Source organism: Peromyscus leucopus, chromosome 16_21 (genome assembly GCF_004664715.2).
Source record: "Peromyscus leucopus breed LL Stock chromosome 16_21, UCI_PerLeu_2.1, whole genome shotgun sequence".
NCBI classification, from domain to species: Eukaryota; Metazoa; Chordata; class Mammalia; order Rodentia; family Cricetidae; genus Peromyscus; species Peromyscus leucopus.
In genome coordinates, this window is record NC_051084.1 from 18,598,945 (window position 1) to 18,613,687 (window position 14,743).

Below are 14,743 nucleotides of genomic sequence, written 5' to 3' on the forward strand. Positions count from 1 at the left end.
CGGGCATGCAGGGTCAGGCGCATCCCTTCATTGTGCATTCCCCAGCCAGCAAGCCAGGGCTGGACAGGGCTGCTCAAGTGTCCAAGAAGGTGGGTGGTCCATGGCTACGGCCTCTTCCCCCTACCTGGTCTGCGCTCACAAGTGCCCGCAGGGAAGAGCTTTAGCTGCACTGCTGAGGAAACCGTAGTTTGGAGCTGCAAGCCCATGAGAATGCCATTACTTCCACACCAGCTCAGCCCGCGAGAGCGCCAGACCATGTAGGTCTCTGTTCTGGGAGGTCCCACTCAGTAACATAGCACTATTAGCCCACAAAAGTCACAGTGACCTTGAAGAAATCCTGGCTACTTAAAAATGAGCTATCCCCAGGGACAGCACGTGATTCACCCAGGGACAAATCTCGCCTCTGTTTCTCTTTTAAAGATAGCATTTAGCACTGGGCAATGCGGGGGATGCTTGGAACCAGCCCTGTTGATTCGGGATTCGTGAGATGGGAACAATTTACCTGTAACTTGAAGATACAAGCTGTCTAGAAGACACTGTGACCTGCCTAGAGATGGCAGGCTCTTCTCTCCCTGCCCCACAGGTCTGTGCTATGGGCTCAGCGCAAGGGAACTGACTCCAGACAAGTCAATTCTAGTGCATTGCCCAGCTCAGCAGAGTCCTGGGAACCGTCAGAAGGGTCAGGCTTTGCCTCACAGGCCTCCTGTAGAGAACCTGGGGATCCTGTGGCAGTAAGACTGGCAATGTTGCTTTCCCACAATGCTATGGTCTCCCCCTCCTCCCCCCGCCCCGGCCCCCCCCGCCCCCGCCCCCCCCCCCGCCCCGCCTCCCTTCTCTGAAGTTTCCTTTAAGTAAAATACAGTCAAGTCTCAATGATCATAGTATATTTGCAAATTCACATTCTGGATAAAATGTACTTGCAACTCCAAAATCAATCTCTGTAGCACTATCATGGTTATTCATAGATAAAGGTCACTGAGCAATGAAGAATGGGACCCCATGTTCTAGGCTAAGGCCACAAGCAAGCAATACTCTGCCTCCTTGTGTGTGTGAGAGTCTGTGGTGTGCAAATGTGTGTGTGACTGTGTGTATAAGTGTGTGGCTGTGTGTGTGAGAGGGTGGGAGTGTGTAAATGTGGCTGTGTGTACACTCACCATGACTGTCCCTCGGTGTCTCCCACAATGGCTGTGCTGAAACTTCAGCCCTGGAGGTACATTTGGGCACATTAAGGCTCTTGCCTGACCAGAAGCTTCCACAATACAGATCTTGCTCGCTTATCAAACTCCAACTGAACGTGAAAGGAAATGGAGACAGCAAACTCCTGGGGGTCCCTGACTCACGTACAGCTAACGAACAGAGAAGCTGGCTAGTGCCTGGCCAAGCCCTGGCCACCTTCCCTTGCCTGTTTGGAGATGATCCCTGTTTGGAGATAGTGATGGGTGGCAGGACATTGTGGCCACACTCCTTCTGACTTGGATATTGGATGTGGTCTAAGATCCCTGGAAGAAGGAAGCCCAGAACCCCACCCTGTTCATGGAATGCTGGCTGCCTGCACTGGAACCCCATTGCTCTGAGAACAGCTCCCGGTCCCAGGCATGAAACCCTAAAAGGAGTGTTCCCCAGAACCCATGTCTAGGGATTTCCAGGCCAGATATCAGAGGCAGACTGTACTCAGGAACATCTGTAAAGTCCCCAAAGATCCTGTGTCCTGAGGTCGTGGCTTTCTCCAGCTCTGAGGAATTCAAAAGCTATTTTGGACACTGGCTTTTCCAGGATGGCCCAGCTAGACCAGAGGGACTACTGAGGGGGTGGGGGTGGGGAGGCGGGGAGGCGGGGAGGCGGGGAGACTAGACCCATGCTGGGGTGAGGGGATGGAGTCCAGGATTCCCTCAGCAGGAAACAAGCTTTCTTCCTTCCAATCTTAGGTTCTCAGCCTGCCAGGGGGCCTGATACAGGCCCTGTGGGGGGTGGGGTGAGGGGGTGGGTGGAGGGGGGTGGTTGCTTCCTCTGCCTGTCCACATAGGGAAGCCATGTGTATTTTTTACTTTATCTTCTGTCCTCTTAAATGATGTGGCAAGTGACCACGGCACCAGTGAGACTCTGGCTGAGGCCGGCATTGACTTTGAGTCCAGCCAAGTTTGCTGAGAGGGACACCCTCAGCTATTCTTACCTCACCTGCCTGTTGTCTCCAGCTGACTGCGTGGCTCCTCGGTGTTTGTGTCTTGGTGCCTTCAGCTGAGTGGAAGAGGCCATTGGTTTCTGTTGATTGCTGGCCTTCCCTTTTCTCCCTTTCTCATGGAGCTGTGATGGCTGCTCCTTTGTGTTGATGGCCATATACCGCCTCATGGTGTGGCCAGGTCCAAAGCACCTGTGTGGATTCGTCTCTGGGGCTCATGCATGTGAATAATGCTGCTATGCACACATGCATACACACCAGGAAGTCAAAATGCAGCTCCTGGGGTTCAAATTTACGGGCAATCTCGAAACTCTTCCCAAAGTAGTGGTTCACTTTTTTCAGCTGGGTCTGAAGCCATGTGTTGCTCTCCTTTGCTTTGGGGTCTCCAATCACCCTTGTCTGTGGCTGATCTCCCATCCCCTGCCTCCATCTACAGCCGCGTGAGTTTCCTGTTCTGTTTTTCCCACTCTTCTGAGATGCCTGCCAGCTTGCTGGCCACTCGGAGATGTCCCCTACACAACCTCATGACCCGGCTTTCAGTACTAAACATCTCTCCCTGTTGACAATTTACTCGCAAGGGACAAACATCCTCCACTTAAAACTTTCTTTCCCCTCCCCGCTACATCCCTCTGGGCCCAGGACTAGGAGGATAGACTGTACTCTGCTCCTTGCTTTCTGCCCCTGGAGGGATTCACCACAGGTTGGCTCTGCAGGTGGGCAGACCCTGGAGCAGGACGAGGTGGGATGTGGTCCTGGGCTTCCTGGAGACCAGCTGTTCAGAGCTCCGAGGCAGCATGCACCCGGCAGGCCAGCCGGAGCTCCACATGCTGTGCGGGACTCTTTAAACCCTGCGTCAGCCTTTACATAATGTCCCTTTCAACTTCCCCATAAACATCCCTCCTGTGTCCTTGGCTTCTTGCTGGGACCCTGATCTAAACTGCATGTGCTGTGTTTATGAACTTGTTTGCCCTCCAAACCTCGAAAGGAGATCCAGTCACTTGTATTTTCCACTTGGAATTTATCTTTAATTTCTGGCATTGAACTTAATCTCTTGGGAGTGGCTTTCACTTTTCCATATAATACCTACTCCTTTTCTAGTTCTATCATATCACTTTCCCTTTCCCGCTGACCCTGGACCGTCTGCCCAACCCATGTACAAGCCTGCCTCACGTCTCTCCCCAGTCCAGGCACCCATTTGTCTAACCTGTCAATCTTACATCACCCTGATTGTGCGACTTACTTCAAGATTTTGTTGTTGCTGTCGAGGCTGTGTCGACAGTTTCATCCTCTTCTTGCTGTGTTTGTTGTTGGTATACAGCGGCAGTTCTCAACCTTTGGGAGAACGTGATGGTGTGGGGGTCAAAATGTGCCTTTGTTTTTAGGGGGAACCCCATAAACCTTGAAGATATCCTTAAGAGGAGTCTAGACCAATGGTTCTCAACATGTAGGTCTCAACCCACATAGGAGTTGCATATCAAATCTCCTGCATATCAGATATTTACATTACATTCATAATAGTAGCCAAATTGCAGTTATGAAATAGCAATGAAAATAATTTGATGGTTGGGGGGTCGCCACAACAATGAGGAACTGTATTAAAGGGTTGCAGCATTAGGAAGGTTGAGAACTACTGTCCTAGAATCACCGGAGAGGAGCTGCAATTAAGAAATTGTCTAGATTGGGTTGGCCTGTGGATATGTCGGGGGTGGAGGTTGGAGTTGGGGGGCATGTCTTGATTGTTAACTGGGATAGAAGAGACTCAGCCTAAAAGTAGGTGGCACCTCTACCTTCTCTTCTTCAATCCCCAAGGTAGTATTAGGCAGATTTAGGTTCTAGGATAGCAGTCACACGGTGTTGGGTTCAAGTTCAAACAAGAAAGACCTCTCTGGCAAATGGAGAAGCACAAAGTAGAGGGAATGCCTCCATCAACGGTCTTTACAGAAAGGCGAGCAGCGTGCATACATGCTGGGCAGCAGGAAGGAGGTTAGCGCACATGCTCAGTAGGTCTGGGTGGTGTTGAAACGCCTTCCAACCATGCACGATGTTTTAAGATTCTGGTTTATTCCCTACTCGTGAAAGCTCAGAAGTGCTTCTAAAAGTCCCGTGTCTAGAGGCTGGGCAACCTGCCTTACGTCCTGTCTGAGTCCAGGTTCCCTGTGCCCAAAATGGGGTGTAGTGGTCGCAAGTTTCCTGGAGACTGGCTTGCGGCATCCTCATCCAAGGGTATACATCATTCCTACCCCCTCCTACCCTGCCTTCTCCTACCCTACCCCCTAAGCTTGGATGCCAGCTCACCAACTGACCCCTGATGGGAACCACACATAGCTGGGTCCTACTGCAGACTCTGATGGCCCCCTGGGACATTGTGTCTGAGAGCAGCACCAACTGGTAACACTGAGCTGTAGAATCAACCCCTGGCTTCCATCTCTCACAGGCCACCTTGCTGGTGTGTGGCAAGTTGTACCTCACAAGTTGTACCTTTAGAGGATATGCCCTGATATGGCTGAAGATCCATGGCCTCCTGGTTGGCTTGAGGAAGGACATGGAGTGGGAGATTCAGGAATGAATCTGACTGTTGTGTAACAGTTTCCTGCAAGATTGAAACATTCCATGCTTTAAGGATGCTCCTTAAACAGAAAGGTAAACAACTCAAAATAGGTTCAGGAAGTCCCTGAAACTGACCATATTCACTAGGCTCCGCCTCCCTGTCAAGCACTCTATAAAAACGGAGAGTCAGTGGGTGGATACAACACTAATTTAATTCCCATGACCCTGTGCAGGTTCTTTCTGCAAGGGGAAACATGTCTGGTGGCTTTTAGCACATCTGGGAGGCTAGAAGCCCTGGCTGCCCATTGGACTTCAGGCATAGACTGACCCCATAGTGGGATCAACTTAGAGAGATACCCCTGTATGAGACCAATTTGATGTGGGACACAAAATAAACTAGAATCTTCAAGGTCTCAGGAATGGGAAAGGGCTCCATCCACACTCAGCCTTTGCCTCAAACAGAGCACAGACCATAGGCACACTTCAGACTGCCTCTATGCAGGCCCATAGGCAAGCTCTGGGAGGGCAGAGCAGACAGCTTGTGTAAGAACTTCCATTCTTTTTTTTTTTTTTTCGAGACAGGGTTTCTCTGTGTAGCTTTGTGCCTTTTTTGGAACTCACTCTCTAGCCCAGGAACTCACAGAGACCCTCCTGGCTCTGCCTCCCGAGTGCTGGGATTAAAGGCGTGCGCCACCTGCCCGCTATTTTTCTTTTTTTTAAACATGGGTTCTGGGTATTGAACTTTGGCCCTTGTGCTTGCATAGTAGGACTTCATGGACCAAGCTCTATCCCCAGCCTCCCTAGTGTAACTTTTAAAAAATGCTTCTTTACCCCCAAGGCTATCCTAGTTTAGATGGTAAATTACATCTCATGATAACCACGTCATCCCTTGCCCTTCCACTGGGAACTCACTGTAGATCCCTTTGGTCAGACCCTAAGTGCCACTCTGGGTAGACGGCCACCATCACCAGTGACTTCTTGGCGGATTAACCGTGACGAGCGGGGTAAGTCTACGCGCATGTGCACGCGGCACTCTCTGCTCATGGTCCGGGGACTTTCCCCTAGGTGGAAGGATAAGGAACGAGTCCCTCATGTGTAGCCTAGGAAACAGGCCTTCAGAGCGAGCTGGCCAGTGACGTCTCTAAGAGCCTGGCAGAGGATTTTTGTAGGAGCTACCTCCTAAGACCCATAGTAGGGAACTAAAACCACATTGATATTCCAGCTCTTGTCCAGGGGCTCAGTCTCGCCATCTGTCAGGACTGGGGACCATGCTGTAAGACTAGACAGTAGGAAGGTGGATCGCAGTGCAGACCTTCCAAACACTGTCCAGTGCCTCTCAGGTGGGACCTGCATCTCTCTGCTATCGTAGGCTTTGCAGTCCACCACGTGTAGCAGAGCTGGCCAGCTTCAGGATGGGTTCTGTTGCTCTTTCACACACTCGCTTCTGGATACAATGGCTGGTGGTCAGCTCCAAGGCAGAGCGGGGAAGCAGGGAAAATCAGCTACCGGCTCTGGAAGGACTCTTCTATAGCCATGTCATGTACACATACAAGGCCTGGGTGAGTGACCAGGCCACGTCAATTGAAAGGACATGCCCAGCCAGGTCAGGCTTGGCCAAGGCCACGTGCCTTGCCTGAGCTCTCCTTGGGCTACCCCTGAGTTTGTGTTTTCCTCTTCCTCCATTCACAGAAACCCCTAGAGGGAGGCAGGGGCGAGGGCTGGGCAGAAAACAGGAAAGGGGGAAGCAGATGGGGAGGCAGGGTGGAGCTGGAGGAAAGAGGGAACAATGTGAGAGGGGAGGGGGGAGGGGCTGAGGAGGAAGGGGATGAGGTGCAGACGGGGCTGCACAATGAACTGAATAACAATGCAGCCCTGGCTTGGGTAGGGCACCTGGGCAGCTCCCTGGGCTCAGCTCCCTGAGCCCTGGACTTCATTCACAGTTCCTTGTTTTTCTCACCCTACAGTGCTTTCCTGTACCCCCAGGTCTGTGCTTGAGTTGGGGGTAGAAACAGCCCTTGGGGTGGGAGCAGACACCCTGTGTGTCAGGGCGCTCTGGGGACACAGGGAGTTTTGTCTGCATGGCCTGTTCTCCATTCAGAACTTTGCTAGAGAGTTCAGGGAAAATTCATTGATATTTGCCTTTCTGGTCTTTATCATAATTTCTTGTTGTGATGTACTTTATGCAACCAAAGTGCCGTTCCTGTGCGCATGTGTAATTTAAAGAATAGTAGCATAAAAATCACCCCCAAGCACACTGCAGCCTCAGTGTGGGTTGTTGCAGATGCTCATTGTGGATGAGGCTTCCTGGCTGGAAGACCCAGGCAGAGCAGTGAAGAGGCAGAGAGGAGCCACCAAGGGGCATGCTGTATGTTTTGCTGCCACATGGCCTCTGTAACTTAACCTAGACATAGATTCAGATATCTCATTGACCGTGCTGGAGAGCCAAGCTGGGAGCATCTGTAGACCTGGTAGACCATTCTATGGACATCTGTAGATGAGACTGAAAACCTTTAGTAGACCATTCTGAAAACATCTGGTAGACCAGGATGAGGACATCTGGTAGACCACTCTGGAGCCATCTGGTAGACCATTCTAGAAACATCTGAGAGACTACTGTGGAGACATCTGGTAGACAACTCTGGAGCCATCTGGTAGACCATGCTGCAGAGCTATAGTAGACCACTCTGGGGCCATCTGGTAGATCACATTGGAGCCATTTGATAGACCACTCTGGAGACATCTTGTAGACCTCATTGGTACCATCTAGTTAGTATACCAGGCTGAAGATATCTGGTAGACCTCACTAGAGGCATCTGGTAAACCAGGACCTTTTAAACTTTTTGCACTTATAACCTCTTTTCATCTGAGATATTTTTATGCAATGCTGGTTGTGCATGTTTGTATGTATAACAGGTATATAAATCAAACATTTATTGTTAATAAATCATAAAAATGTTTACAACAATCATTTGCTACACATATAATTTTACAGTTTATTAACATGAAATCAAATTTGTATGTCAATGAGATGTGCTTCTTTATTTTTACAAAAAGAATTAAATTTGAAAAAAAAGAATTAAATTTTGATGGACTATTTCATATTTTGGGACATAACATCTTTTAACATTTTTCAGAGTTGATTGATATTTTGATCTTATTTGTCAATGCTGAGAAGGCCACTTTATATATATATATGTAGGACCAAATGGCAGAAGTATTTTTAGGGCTATTTGAGAAGCTGTTGGAAATTCTGTCTTGAATTGAATTTGATTTTTTTTCACCCTTCTTTTGCTTCTCCTTTTCCTTTTTGTCAATGTTTAGTAAATGTGTAGATGGCTACCACTGAATAGGACATTATATCTCAATGTATAAGTGAGATATATCTTGTGTGTGTGTGTGTGTGTGTGTGTGTGTGTTCACACACCTGCTCACACATACAGATGGTTACACATGTCTGAGGTAGTTCTGGAGGACATAACTATCTGGTATACTCAATTAGGGGAGTTCCCCAGCTAACTATGATCCAAAATAACACCTTTCAATTTGTTTGATCATTATGTTACAGAGTGAAAATTTGTGTCCATGGAATCAGAATACAAACTCTTCGTGTACAACATCTATCCTATGGTGGTGTTTGTGAATCTCACCCATCCTGCTTGCTGTGTGTAACTGTCTTCATGCTGAAGCTCCTCACTTGTGAATTTAACACACAGCGTTTGCATTTTGCTGTGGATGGGCTGTGGACTCTGATGACCAGTTCTGCTGTGAACATTCCTGTCCATGTCTTTAGGGGATATGCATAGCTATGTTTGTTGGATGTATTCCCAAGAGGAGGCTTTGCATGCTTCACTTTGCTCGATATGGCCAGTTTTCCAAAGAAGTTCTACTAATTTATGCCTCTACCAGCAGCAAGTGAACATTCCAGATGCTTGTGTCTTTTCTGAGACTTGGCATCATCTGCACTGTTCTTTTTGACAGTTTTCCTGATGAGTAAGAAAGGGATGCATTCATCTCTCATCTCTATAGGCAGGTTTGGTTTGGGTATAACTTTCTCACTCTGTTGCCATGGAAATCTGATAAAGACAGAACTTTAGTCAGGGTTGGTGCTCATGGCAAAAATGATTCCTGTGTGCCTTACTGCTTTTGGAATTACAGGTCTCAGCATGCTCTGGAAACAGCTGGAGGTGATGCCATGAATATGGGTGAATGCATGGCCCGCACATGCACTGGCTCCTTGCTGGAAATCATTGCTGCCTCTGAGCTGCATGCAGGGTGTAGGGATCTAAGTGGGTGATGCCACCCATCCATGCAGGGCTTGTCCCTCACATCTGAGCTGATACTGGTAGGACAGGAAAACCCAGGCATCTCTGTGAAGATCAGTTGATTACGCTCATGTGGATCCATCTCTGGATTACTATTTTCTTTTTTTTTTCTCTCTCTTTCTCTCTCTCTTTCTTTCTTTCTTTTTTTTTTTGGCTTTTTTTGAGACAGGGTTTCTCTGCGTAGTCCTGGCTGTTCTGAAACTCACTCTGTAGACCAGGCTGGCCTCCAAACTTAGAGATCCAACCTGCCTCTGCCTCCTTAGTACTGGGATTAAAGGCATGTGCCACCACTGCCTGGCATAGGTTACCATTTTATTCACTTATCTGCTCACTGGTATTTCTACCCCTTTTCTGATACTGCTCTGTTTTGGTTATCATAGTAAATTACAAAATGTAAATTTGTAGTGAAATATTGAAAAAATTGAACACATTCTTCAACATGTTTTTGTTGTTTTCCAATAGTATGGGTTACCCTTAGTCCTCTGTATTTTTGTACAAAGTTTATAAGCAGCATGTTGGTGGTTACAAAACAAACTTGCTTGAGCATAACATGGATTTGTGTTCATTTCTACATCAATTTAAGGAAAACAAAATTTTAATAGTTTTCAATCTTCTGACTTAAACGCATGCTGAAACTATCTTTTTATTTACAGCTTCTTCAATATCAATAAAGTTTAATAGATCTTTGGCACACAGATCTCAGACAGACATATTAGGTTCACCTCTGGATGGTTTGTGTTTGTTGTAGTTAACTTCAGCTGTCAACTTGACACAAACCTAGAGTCATCTGGGAAGAGGGAACCTTAACTGAAAGGTTGCCTCAATCAGAGGGGCCCAAGGCCATGTATGTGAGGCATTTTCTCAATTGCTCATTGATGGTAGAGGGCCGAGCCCACTGTGGGTAGGGCCATCCCTAGGCAGGAGGTTCTGGGCTGTATAAAAAAGTTAACTAGGCATTACTGGAGCAAGCCAGTAAGCGGTGTTCCTCTGTGGTCTCTGTTATGGTGTCTATCAGAGCAACAGAAAAGCAAGCTCGGTTAGTGTTTTTATGCTATTGTGTATGGATTGCTTTAAACAAAACAACAACAACAAAAACCTCTTCTTTTTGCATTCTTCGATCCCTTAGCAATCACCATTCTGCCCTCTACCTCTCTGGGTTCAGCTATTCTAGATTCCATGGGTAAATCAGATAACGCAGCGTCTGTCATCTGTGCCTGGCTTATTTCACTGACTCCAATGTTCTCCACACGCCTCCTGCTGTCACCGTTGGCAGACCTTTCTTCATTGGCAGACTAGTATTTTATTGGGTTGTACTACATACACCTCCTCTACCCACTCATCCCTTGGTAGACACAGAGGCTGGTTCCCTTTGATTACAAATGGAGCTGCAGGGAACACGGGAATTCAGGTGTCCCTCTGACACACCAGTTTCATTTCCTTTGCAGAAGGACCCAGAAGTTGGATTGCTGAGTTATACGGTGGTTCTGTTTTTACTTTTCTGAGACACTGCCATACTGTCCCTCAGTGGCTGTGCCAATTCCATTCCCACCATCAGCATGCAAGGACACCCTCTCCCCCCCCATCCTTGCTTGTACTGTCTTTCATCTTTCTGACAGTGGCTGTCCTTGCAGGTGTGAGGTGACTTCTGATGACATGTCCCTGATGTTTAGTGTTGCTGGACATGTCTTCTCAGGCCTGTTGGTGACTTGTTACATCTGTTGAAAACCGGCCTCCGGATCTGATGCCTGTTTCTGGGGGTGAGCTCTGTTTCAGTGCGCTGGCATTGCCGGACTTCTTATCTACCTTGGATTTTCACCCCTGGGCAGATGAACCCTTGGCAGGCATTTTCTCCACCTCTGCCCCTGTCGCTTCACTGCTGATCGTTTCCTTGGCTCAGCAGAAGCCCCTGGGCTTGATATAATTCATTTGTCTATTTTTACATTTGTCCAGAAAAATGATTGTCCAAACCCGAGTATGGAGCTGTGTACAGATCCATGTATCAGCTCTGTCCAGACTCGTGGATGGAGCCTTGTCCCTGCCTGCTTTTTCTGGTAGTCCAATATTTTAAGGACCTAAATTTAAATTCAATCCGTTCTGAGCAGACTTTTATAGATGGTGTGTCTAAGGTCCAACTGACTTCATTTTTTTTGGTACACAGATACAGTTTTTCCCCACACCGTTTATTCCTTTTCCTTCCAAGTGGTCTTAGCACCTTAAAACAAACAAACAAACAAACAAAAAAAAGTGACCATATGTGGATTTGTTTCTGAGCTCACTGCTCTGGTTTATTCCGAGTACCATGGTGTTTTGATTTCTGTAGTGTTGACTGTACTGTTGAGTCAGGTGGTGTGATGCTTCCGACTTTGTTCTCGTTCAGGATTGGCTATTTGGTGTCTTCTACGGTTTCCTATGAATTTTAGGTGTTTTTCCCCCTAGTTCTATGGGGGGGAAATGCTCTTGAAATTTTGATGGGGATTGTCTTGAACCTGCAACCACTTTGAGTATTAAGGGCACCTTCACAATATTAATTTTTCCTGCTAGAAAAACACATTCCATTTATTCGTGTCTTCAGTGTCTTTTATCTGTGTTCTACTTTTATCCGTGTTTTACAGTTCTCGGCATATAGATCTTTTGTCTCCTCATTAAAATTTCCTCCTAAGAATTTTATTTGGGAGGATGCTATTACAGGTGGGATTTCCTTCATTTCTTTGGGTGGCTTTGTTGATTTTATATCCCACAACTTGAATAGATTTTTGGTGAAGGCCTTTAAGGTTTCTAAACATGAGTTTAGGACATCTGAAAACAAGTTATTTAGTCCCTTTATTTCCTTTTTCTCAGTTTGGGTGACTTTTATTTTTTTTCCTCTTATTTTCATCCAATACTTCTTGTAAGTATTGTTTGAGTTTAAATTTTGAATTATTTGTTATTGGCATCAAGGACTATATTTATTTACTTATTTATTCTTGCCCTTATATTTTCAATTTTTATAACTTATAATCAGTTTACCCTCAAATAACCTTTGCCTATTTCACACACATTGTGAGGATCCAGGACAGTATTTCCCTAGGCCTTTCCTCCCATTCTTCCTGATATCATTACCACGTTTTACCTATACATATACGATCAACATAGAATGGTACCATAGAGTTTCCTATAAACAGCTATCATTTTCAGCAATTAAAATGCATTGGAAGCTGGGAATGGTGGCACATATCTTTAATTCCAGCATTTGGGAGGCAGAGACAGGTGGATGCTGTGAGTTCAAAGCCAGCCTGGTCTACATGGTGAGGTCGAGATAGCTAAGGCTTCATAGTGAGACCCTGTTCAAAAAACAAAACACAAACAAACACCAAACGGAATGTATTGTAAATAAGTTTCATTTTATCATCATTGCTTCTAATACTCATCACTCTTTTTAGATCTAATGTGTTATCTGATATATTCTTTCAGCCTCAAGTATGTCATTGGTCATTTCTATTTCTTTTTCTTTTCTTTCTTTCTCTTTTTTTTTAAGATAGGGTTTCTCTGTTTAGTCCTTACTGTCCTGGAACTCACTTTGTAGACAAAGTTGGCCTTGAACTCACAGATCCACCCGCCTCTGCCTCTGAATGCTGAGATTAGAGACATGCACCACCATCGCCCAGTTTGGTCATTTCTTTTCTTTTTCCTTTTTTTTTTTTTTTTTTTTTTTTTTTTTTTCCAGACAGGGTTTCTCTGCGTAGTTTTGGTGCCTGTCCTGGATCTTGCTCTGTAGACCAGGCTGGCCTCGAACTCACAGAGATCCACCTGGCTCTGCCTCTCGAGTGCTGACAGTCATTTCTTATAAAGTATGAACTATACAGTTCTTGTTTGACTGAGGTAGTCTGTCTATACTCAATTTTTAAGAAGCTCTTTTCTGTGAACGAATGAGCCAGGCCTGGTGGCACAGGTCTGTACTTTGTCTCCTCTGGAGGTTAAGGCAAGGGAGTTGCAGGTTCAAGGTCTGCCTGGACTACAGGGTGAATTCAAGATCAGCACAGGCAGCTTAGTTGAGGCATTGTCTCAAAACAGAAAGAAAGACAGGAAGAGAAGACATGAGGTAGAGAAGGAAAGGGTAAAGGGATGGCTGGGGGTATATGGTGTAGTGGCATAGTACTTTCCCAGCGTGTGTAAGGTCCTAGGTTCAATGCCCTGTACCATACAATAAATATTTAAAAAGAATTCTTAATCTACACATTCTGTTAGGTGACATCATGATGATACTCTGCTGTGATGAACTTGTGTTGCTTCTGGGGGACCCTGCTGTGGGTCCTTGTTTCTCTCTGATCACTGGTAGTGATTGACATCAACTCGATTTGATGGAGAGACTCGGGGGTGCGTCTGTAAGAGTGCTTTGACTGAAGACTGGCCCGTGGGTGTCACTTGAGCAAAGGCTTTCCCTGGACATGAGCGCCCCTACCCCAGAGACATGGGGGCTTCCACGAACAAAGGTGGAAGGAAGGTGAAGTCAGGAAGGTACACAGCTCTTTTTCCCAAGCCTGTCTCTCCGTCCCTGCTACCATCGCCCATGGACTCCAGCTTCTTCAGCCTTCCAACATGCAGTCATGCTTGGGGGGGGGGGTCCAGGGACACTTCCAGGCTCCTGTCCTTGAATGAAGCTGTACTACTGGTCCCAGACTCTCACAGTGAGCAGCTACTGGGTTCTCTGGCTCTTCGGCGTTATGGCCACTTTTGGACTATCCAGCTTCCAATTGTGTAAGCCATTCTAATGACTCTTGATTAACATCTGTATAGATGCACACACACATACACACACACACACATACACACACACACACACACACACACGCACACACGTGATCACATGCACCCTCTCCTGCCCCCCCCAACTCTATTGGTTCTGTTCCTCTACAGAAATCAGACAAACTTTCTCTCTAGTTTGAATATAATACGTGTGAGTTTCTTTTTCTGTTTTTTTTTTTTTTTTTGGGCATTTGTCCTACTAAATGTTTTCTGAGCTTCTTCAGTTGATGGTTTTTGCATCTGTCATTAATTTTAAAATCCTCAAGCACTATTTCTTCAAAAAATTCTTCCCCTCCCCCTGCACGTGGGCTTGTTGGAAACTGTCCTCTACCACGGGAGAAAACTCCCATCGTTTCCAGTCTGTGTGTGTGTGTGTGTGTGTGTGTGTGTGTGTGTGTGTGTTCACATGTGAGGGTGGGCAGCCCCTGAGGCCCTGGTGTCATAGTCACTGCCTCTCCCACTCACAGGTCCAGTTTGCTGCTGAGCTAGCCAGAGCCCTCCTCCATCCTTAGATGGTAGTTTCCATTCTGGGTGCTGCTGTATTTCTGTCCCTTCAAGGAAGTATATTATTTTAAGCAGAAGTTCAAAAACATCTTCCATGATGGGATTGCTAAGTCAGGTACACTGGTTTCATGCCCATCGCTTAAATGCATGTATATACATTAATCTGCAAAGAGCTGGGGTACTTTGTGAGTTTAAAAAAACAAAAAACAAAGACTAAGCTTTAGGACCATGGGTATTTTCTCTTGTAATTTCTTCTTCTGAAACTTCACAAAACAACTGTAGGTTTCTATAAGGACACACATCTGAAGGAAGACCCCAAGAGGATAGCAAGGACCCTATCAAATAGGGGAAAGTAGCAGAGAGGAGGCGTGGCCCAGGGGCCATTAGCGCCAGCAGCAACATTTGGCTTTTA